An 8895-nucleotide genomic window follows, 5' to 3' on the forward strand; every position below is an offset into this window, starting at 1 on the left:
AAGAAGGAGTTCTTGGCTGTGTTACAAGGTGTGAGTATTGAGTAAGACTCAAGACCTGACCGCGGCAGAAGAAAGAGAAAGGACGAAGGTCGTCCCCTATGCTTTAGACGTAGGCTCTACAATATGCTATGCTGTGTACCGCACCTGAAGTGTGCCTTGCCATGAGTTAGTCAAGGGGTACAATAGTGATCCAGGAAGGGATCACATGACAGCGGTCGAACTTATCCTTAGTATCTAGTGGACTAAGGAATTTACTCGATTATGGAGGTGGAAAGGGGGTTCGTCGTAAAGGGTTACGTCGATGCAAACTTTGACACTAATCCGGATGACTCTGAGTAGTGAACCGGATTCGTATAGTAGAGCAGTTATTTGGAATAGCTCCAAGTAGCGCGTGGTAGCTGCATCTACAAGATGACATAGAGATTTGTAAAGCACACACGGATCTGAATGTTGCAGACCCGTTGACTAAAACCTCTCTCGTAAGCATAACATGATCAAACTCTAGAACTCATTGAGTGTTAATCACATGGTGATGTGAACTAGATTATTGACTCTAGTAAACTCTTGGGTATTAGTCACATGGCGATGTGAACTTTGAGTGTTAATCACATGGTGATGTGAACTTTGAGTGTTGATCACATGGTGATGTGAACTAGATTATTGACTCTAGTGCAAGTGGGAGACTGGTGGAAATATGCCCTAGAGGCAATAATAAAATGGTTATTATTGCATTTCCTTGTTCATGATAATTGTTTGTTGTTCATGCTATAATTGTATTAACTGGAAACCGTAATACATGTGTGAATACATAGACCACAACATGTCCCTAGTAAGCCTCTAGTTGACTAGCTCGTTGATCAATAGATGGTTATGGTTTCCTGACCATGGACATTGGATGTCATTGATAACGGGATCACATCATTAGGAGAATGATGTGATGGACAAGACCCAATCCTAAGCATAGCACAAGATCATGTAGTTCGTTTGCTAGAGCTTTTCTAATGTCAAGTATCATTTCCTTAGACCATGAGATTGTGCAACTCCCGGATACCATAGGAATGCTTTGGGTGTACCAAACGTCACAATGTAACTGGGTGGCTATAAAGGTGCACTACAGGTATCTCCAAAAGTGTCTGTTGGGTTGGCACGAATCGAGACTGGGATTTGTCACTCCGTATGACGGGGAGGTATCTCTGGGCCCACTCAGTAATGCATCATCATAATGAGCTCAATGTGACTAAGGAGTTAGCCACATGATCATTCGTTATGGTACGAGTAAAGTGACTTGCCGGTAACGAGATTGAACAAGGTATTGGGATACCGACGATCGAATCTCGGGCAAGTAACGTACCGATTGACAAAGGGAATTGTATACGGGATTGATTGAATCCTCGACATCGTGGTTCATCCGATGAGATCATCGTGGAACATGTGGGAGCCAACATGGGTATCCAGATCCCGCTGTTGGTTATTGACCGGAGAGTCGTCTCGGTCATGTCTGCATGTCTCCCGAACCCGTAGGGTCTACACACTTAAGGTTCGGTGACGCTAGGGTTGTAGAGATATTAGTATGCGGTTAACCGAAAGTTGTTCGGAGTCCCGATGAGATCCCGGACGTCACGAGGAGTTCCGGAATGGTCCGGAGGTAAATATTTATATATGGGAAGTCCTATTTTGGCCACCGGAAAATGTTCGGGATTTTTCGGTATTGTACCGGGAAGGTTCTAGAAGGTTCCGAAGTGGGGCCCACCTGCATGGGGGGACCCACATGAACGTGGGTAGTGGGGGCAAGGCCCCACACCCCTGGTCAAGGCGCACCAAGATCCCACCTTAGAAGGAATAAGATCATATCCCGAAGGGATAAGATCAAGATCCCTAAAAAAGGGGATAACAATCGGTGGGGAAGGGAAATGATGGGATTTCTTTCCCCCACCTTTGCCAACGCCCCAATGGACTTGGAGGGCAAGAAACCAGCCCCCTCCACCCCTATATATAGTGGGGAGGCACATGGGAGAAGCACCCCAAGCCCTGGCGCCTCCCTCCCTCCCGTGACACCTCTTCCTCCCCGCTTGCGCTTGGCGAAGCCCTGCCGGGATCCCGCTACTTCCACCACCACGCCGTCGTGATGCTGGATCTCCATCAACCTCTTCTCCCCCCATGCTGGATCAAGAAGGAGGAGACGTCGCTGCTCCGTATGTGTGTTGAACGCGGAGGCGCCGTCCGTTCGGCGCTAGGATCATCGGTGATTTGGATCACGACGAGTACGACTCCATCAACCCCGTTCTCTTGAACGCTTCCGCTCGCGATCTACAAGGGTATGTAGATGCACTCCTCCCCTCTCGTTGCTAGCATCTCCTAGATTGATCTTGGTGACACGTAGGAAAATTTTGAATTTCTGCTACGTTCCCCAACAATATGAATAGCTTACACAAAGTTACTCACAAAAAAACTATTAATACACAATATCGGTCGTGATCGTGACTGAATAGCATCGTTGCAAGGTACTCACAGGGGGAGTACTGAAGACATGCTCTTGCGGTTGACTGCTGTGGCATTGAACGTGGGATTGAAGCATCGCACGGTCTTCCAGCATCTTTCCTTCCATCATGACCTGCTCCACCATAGCCTTGTAGTCCATGTCCTTGCGCTCCTGTTGTAGCCTAATGTCCATATTGGCACGTGCCTGCAACACATTCGGGTCCATGTTGACACGCTCTGTCTGTATAAGGCCGTCGACAACCTTCCGGTCCTTTTGCAATTTAAGCTGCATCTCCTTGTACGGCAGCTGGAATTTCTTTTACATGGCCTCGCGGTCCTGATTTAACCATCTCTTCATGCATCTGCTTAATCTTCTGAGACATATCAGCACGCTCATCCTTAAGCATCCTATCGACATACGCACGTTCCTGTTGGAGTGCCCTGTCCATCTCATCATGTTCGTGTTGGACCTTCGCGTCGATCTCTCGGCGGGCTTCACGCAACAACCTGTTGTACTCCGCACGCTTATTGCCATGCACATGTGAATCCATGGTGCCTACAACACCAGATAGTAGAATGCGATTAATGAGATCCAGATTGTCAAAATATACCGATTCTCACTAAAACATAGGACTATTTAAATACCTCGTAATATAGAATAGCATGGTATGTGTGAGACAAACTGAGTCATGAATTTCCAGCAAACGCTCTAATCTCCTAAAATTCGTATTCCTAATTTGGTATGAACAACCTCATCCAAATCAGTCCTAAATAATCCAGCAACTCCTTCAACAGCACCTCCTTTACTGTAGTATTGAGAACAAGTCTTTGTACGCCACATCTAAGTGGCTAAATCAAACATCATCCAAATCATTCCTACTAATGGAACATAGCCTAAAGGTCTTGTAAAGAAAATCCAACGACAAAAAATATCCATAACTAGACCGTATGATCAGGATCCCCTAACAACCAATCGCAAAGCTCTTGCATAAAATTCTTCACTCCAACCTTATGCAAATCATTCATAATAATCCAGTATAGCAGAAAGGGCTAGAAAATTAGCTCCACCAACATAATATTTCCGTAACCAGATCGTATTATGAACTACTGTGAACTTGCAATCACATCTAATCTCATAACGGCCTTTACTCCAAGTAAAGACAAGCACACACAATCTTGCACCAAAATAGTACCTTCGACGAAAAACTAATCCGCCAGGAACAAATACCAAAGATCTTGCACACAAATATGGCATCTCTAATCTCATCACAACCTCCTTTTTGGTCCAATCGACGGAAAAAGTATGAACGTTTCAAGAGATGGGAGGAGACGTGGAGGACGATACCTTTTCCTTTTTACTCGGCCGTCGGCGTGGGCTTCCGCAGAGCGATGGCGATTATCCCGGCGACGGCTACCTCTGGACACCAAAACTTTCTGGGCGGTTAAGGAAGGAGCGATATGCGGAAAGAAAAGATGGGAGGGATATGCGGTACGATGGAAGGGTACATATCTCCTGTGATATCTGACGATATATTTACAAGTAATGCGCATGGATGGTCCGTCCGTGATTTTAGGGTGGGTAGTCGGTTGGAAGATTTGTTAGTTAGCCTATTTAGAGGGAGCACGATGCTCTGGTCCTGGTGTTAGGGTTTGTTAGCCCAGCGGAGGAGTCCCTAGTTCTTCTCTTACCCAAAGGATTACGACCACCGTCTGTCATTGCCGCAGTCACCTGACACCAAATCAACCATGTCGTCGTCGAGCTCAATTAGGTGCGCGCTGAGGGGCCGATCAGTTGATGTGCCCCTGATCCCTTGCCCTGACTGTGGCGAAACGGTTAGATTCTATCTCTCCAGTACTGAAGAGCATGATGGTTGGGTGTTCTACAAGTGCAAGCACCATGATGTACAATCCCTTTACATGACATTTACTGCATGAGTAATTTTTTTCTACTGTTTCGTTAGTGTTGGTTTGATTTGAGTTCACTTGATTCATAGGATCCATGTGATTTCTGGCGCTGGGAACTAGAGTATGTGGATCATCTTGTTGGTACAAGTGTCCTTGTTGGTGCTAATGCCCTTGATGCAATGGCTGCGGCACAGGATAGAAGGGAACAGCTACAACGCTAAAAAAACAGTGTGAAAAGAATGCATGTGCCAAGATTGGCAACATTGGAGGCAGGACAAATTACAGTCAGAGCAATGTGGCAACCATTACGAAGCACCAAGCTTATACGATGTTAGGACTAGGGAGACAAATTGTTTTCATGCTGAAGCTGTTGACGGCTAGTGTAATGGTGTTGTGTGTGTTGTGTGTGATGTTGATTGTGAAGAAATAATATATTTGTGATCGTATCAAGGCGATTATCATGGTCACATGTAATAACAGCTTAATAAGAAGAGGTGTTCTAACATGATACCTCTTACACCCCCCGGCCCCCACCCCTCTTTTAACATGATAGGTAAGAGTAAGAAATAAATCTTACACGATGATTGCATGAAATAGTTGTTTTGATTATTTCTTACCTTCTTGACTATTATGAGAAAATAAGGGGCAAGACGGAGCATGTTAAAATTGCTAAAAAATAATGAATAAACTGAGTTGCAATGAAGGCAATCGAATGGAAAAACGTAAACGACCATTTAAATTCTTGCCCACTATGTTGTGCACGAACACAAGAGTACCATGATATAAAAATAAAGTACGCCATTACAACAATGACTTAAAAATCCCTTAATTTATTTTATCACACTACGTTTTGCCAAAACTACTCTAGAGGCACGTCAGGAACATGGGAAACAAACAAATAAATCCCATGATCTCCCAGGTACAGCAACATCGGCACCTTTTGTCCTAACAGCAAGATTTTTTCCTTCTTCATGAACTCGTTCCATTTGTTGACGCAGACACGACCGTCAATATCAGAAATGGTGTATGTACTTGACACAGTACTGTGTGGATGACAAACAATGGTTATGGCACCATATTCCTCCATTTCTTCGGGGACAACACGATTAGGCAGTTTCTGTTTGAAAACAATATTTGTTACATCACCACATGGCAACTTATTGTTATGTAGTAAAGGAAGAACAATTAATTTGGAACAAAGCTAAAAACATACTAAAATGACACAAAGTAAATGAAGAACAGAAAGATGGTTACCGAGAAGTTCTTGTTGCAATCTGACCATGTCAACGTATGGAGGAATGCATATGCTCTTCCCTGATCATAGTTTCCAGCATCATGACGCTCCACTAACTTGTCAAGGTCCATCACTTGGCGTATGACATACTCCATCATTCTCCAGTTTAAGCTTGTCCCCTCAGTTACAGCGACATTGTCAATAATATCTCTTTTCTCATTGGACAATTGGTAGTATGCTACAGTATTATAGCACATACAATTTAATTTATTATATATGGTATATGATAAATTTAGAGTAATAAAAATTGCAGGAGCAAAAAAGTATCTTACTCGGATGTATGATAGGCAAATTCCCAGTTGTCGCAACGCTACTTGGTACTTCTGAATTGTCAGTACTGAACGTAATCTCCTGACCCACATGTAGCGTATAAACTCTAACAAATTCCTTCCAAGACTCCCCTGAAATGTATGTCAACTCATTGTCATTGGTAATCTCACATTGGAATTCAAACCCCTCATTGGTACTGAAACTTGCTTCAAAGTTCCCATATTTTCCCAAGGGCACTCCAAATTTCTGCGTGAAACTTTATCTGTCGTAGCAGGGGATTACCTGAGTAGCATATGTACGATTGTTAATATATATGAACTGCCTGTTAATCTAAAGAATTTGTCCAATCATAGATGACTAGCATAGTATAGTTCACTACTTCTTAGCAGTATTATCATATAACCCTGTAGAAGATTTAAATTTACATGCACGTACACAAAACCATTTTATCATCTAAGAAATCAACATGCAATATAACTCTTTTTGCAGTAAACATTACGAACAACTGACTGAGTACAAAGGGTCTGAGTACAATATTCGTTCAATATTAGTGCCTCCGTCCAAAAATTTGTGGACAAATTTTTGTACATACGGATGTATCTATGCAGAAAACATGACTAGATACATGTGTATCTACATGAATCTAACACATTAATTTTGGATCTGACGGAGTACTAAATTTCTCATGATATTTGCTATGGGTCATGTCAGACTGGATCTTACTGTCTTGTTTGCAAATCCCGCGCGCAGGGTGACGGTACAAAACTCCCTCATACGATGCTCACCGGGGCACAAACCCTTGGTGTCCAAACAAATGCCACACTGCGAATCGAGATCAATCTCATTACTAGTACGTACAGTCTTAAAGATTAGTGCTAGCAGTTGAATTCAGATCTGACAAATTCTATAGTCCAAATACGTACCGCACTGATCTCCTTAACCATTTTCGCTCGAGAGAGGGACGTGAGGAGGAGGGGGCGAAAAGAGCAGTCACTTCTGACCCCTAAGCTGACGATGGCGGCGGCGGCGGCGGCGTCCGGAGATTTCGAAAAGCACGTACGCCCGGCGTCTCCGATCTTATATTGGAGCTGTCGTGGCGGTGGTAGGAGGCCCCGATGCCACGGGTGGTTAGGAGAAAGGCGGTGCAATCACGGGATTTCGGGAGAGGTGGCGTGCGTGAGTTATGGGATCTTTTAACATATATCATCAAGATAAAAAAGAACATTATGTTGTGCTAAAAAATACATTTCATAACGGTGAACTAGGTTTTTGGTTCGAAACAAGTTTGAACGATATATAATTCCAAAATTGGCCTTGTCCATTTTCCAAATAAGTTTCACAACTATACATGCTATGACCAATGCAAGCAAGCATGCAAAAATGGTTTTTAGTTTAGCGAAGTTTTTCATTTTCGGACGAAAATGCCCGAATGTGGCCGCACGTGACAACACTTGCAATCATTGTCGAAAATGGTTCAAACTAGGCATGGAGGCGTACAATGGCCATGAATTGTCACCGCAAAAAAGTTCTGTTGACTTAAGATATGTGAACAAACCATCGGGCATTTTCGGAGGGTGCCAGGCTAGTCCGGAAGGGCGAGTCCGGGAGCACCTCCATGTTAAGACCACATACAAATGATTCCAACTTTTTTTCATGCCCTCCCATGAGAAAATCAAGCAAACATGCAAATATGGTTCTCAGTTTCGACGACTTCTCCACGTATTGGGATTTATTTATATCGAAAATGCCCGAAAACTGGCCCCACGTGACATTAGTTGCAAACTTTACTAAGAATACTTCAAACTTGGCATGGAGGACTAACATGACCATGAGTTGTTACCCCAAAAAATTTGTGTTGATTCAAGAAAAAGGTCAACAAACCAGCATGTGTCTTCTCAGAGGATGCCATGTTAGCCCAAAGGAAGGGCGCGCATTGGAGCAACTCCGTGTTTACAATATCCACAAATGATGCCAACTTTATTTCATGATCTCCCATAAGAAAATCAATAATGCATTCACAATGGTTTTTAATTTGTTCAACATTTATAACCCTTCTGCAATTTTGAAGCGAAAAAGATACATCGCCTGCATGGTCTACCCCCTAGCCACACATCGAAAGAAGGGGGCACATGATGCATTACACTTTGTTTGTCTTATGGTGGACCTAGTTAACACACCAAGCCTAGTTGGATCATTGGCCTACACCGGATTCCATGTCGTATGAAAGCTCGGGCACATCAACTGCTCCCGTCAAGAACCTTCGAACTGCACTGTCCACTTTGTGAAGCAAGTACAACATGAAATTTGTGAAATTCTCCCAAGCTTTTAAAGTACATCTCATGACAAAATCAAGCAAGCATGCAAAAATGCTATTCAGTTTACACAAAATTTTGCATGTATGGTAATTTTTTCGGCCGAAAATACTCGAAAACTGGCCACACGTGAATCATATTGCAAACTTTACAAAAAAATGGTTCAAACATGGCCTTCAATAGTCACCCCAAAAAGTTGGGTCGATTTCATACAGGTCAGGATAGTACTATAGCATCTGCTCTCAAAGGGCGCCAGGCTTGGCCGGAAGGGCTTGTGTCGGGGAACCTCCATGTTCACACCATCTTTATATTTTGTAAAATATATTTCATGGCCTCCCATGACCAAATGAAGCATGCATGCACAATGGTTGTAAGTTTCTACTAGATTTTCCATTTTCTTCCATTTTTCGGTCATAAATGCTCGAAAAGTGGCCGCAATTGCGAAAACTTGCAAATTTTGCTGAAACTCATTTTGATGTTGTCCTGGAAGCCTGTAATGAAACATTTTCCATTGCATGTCATAACTTGGGTTCATTCCACATGAAGCATGATCTACTTGGTTTGTACATTCGACAGTGTAGCACGAAGGTTCTCGACGGAGGCAGTGCGTGTATTGCATCGACTCCATGGATGGAA

The sequence above is a fragment of the Aegilops tauschii genome, chromosome 6 (assembly GCF_002575655.3).
Source record: "Aegilops tauschii subsp. strangulata cultivar AL8/78 chromosome 6, Aet v6.0, whole genome shotgun sequence".
Lineage (NCBI taxonomy): Eukaryota > Viridiplantae > Streptophyta > Magnoliopsida > Poales > Poaceae > Aegilops > Aegilops tauschii.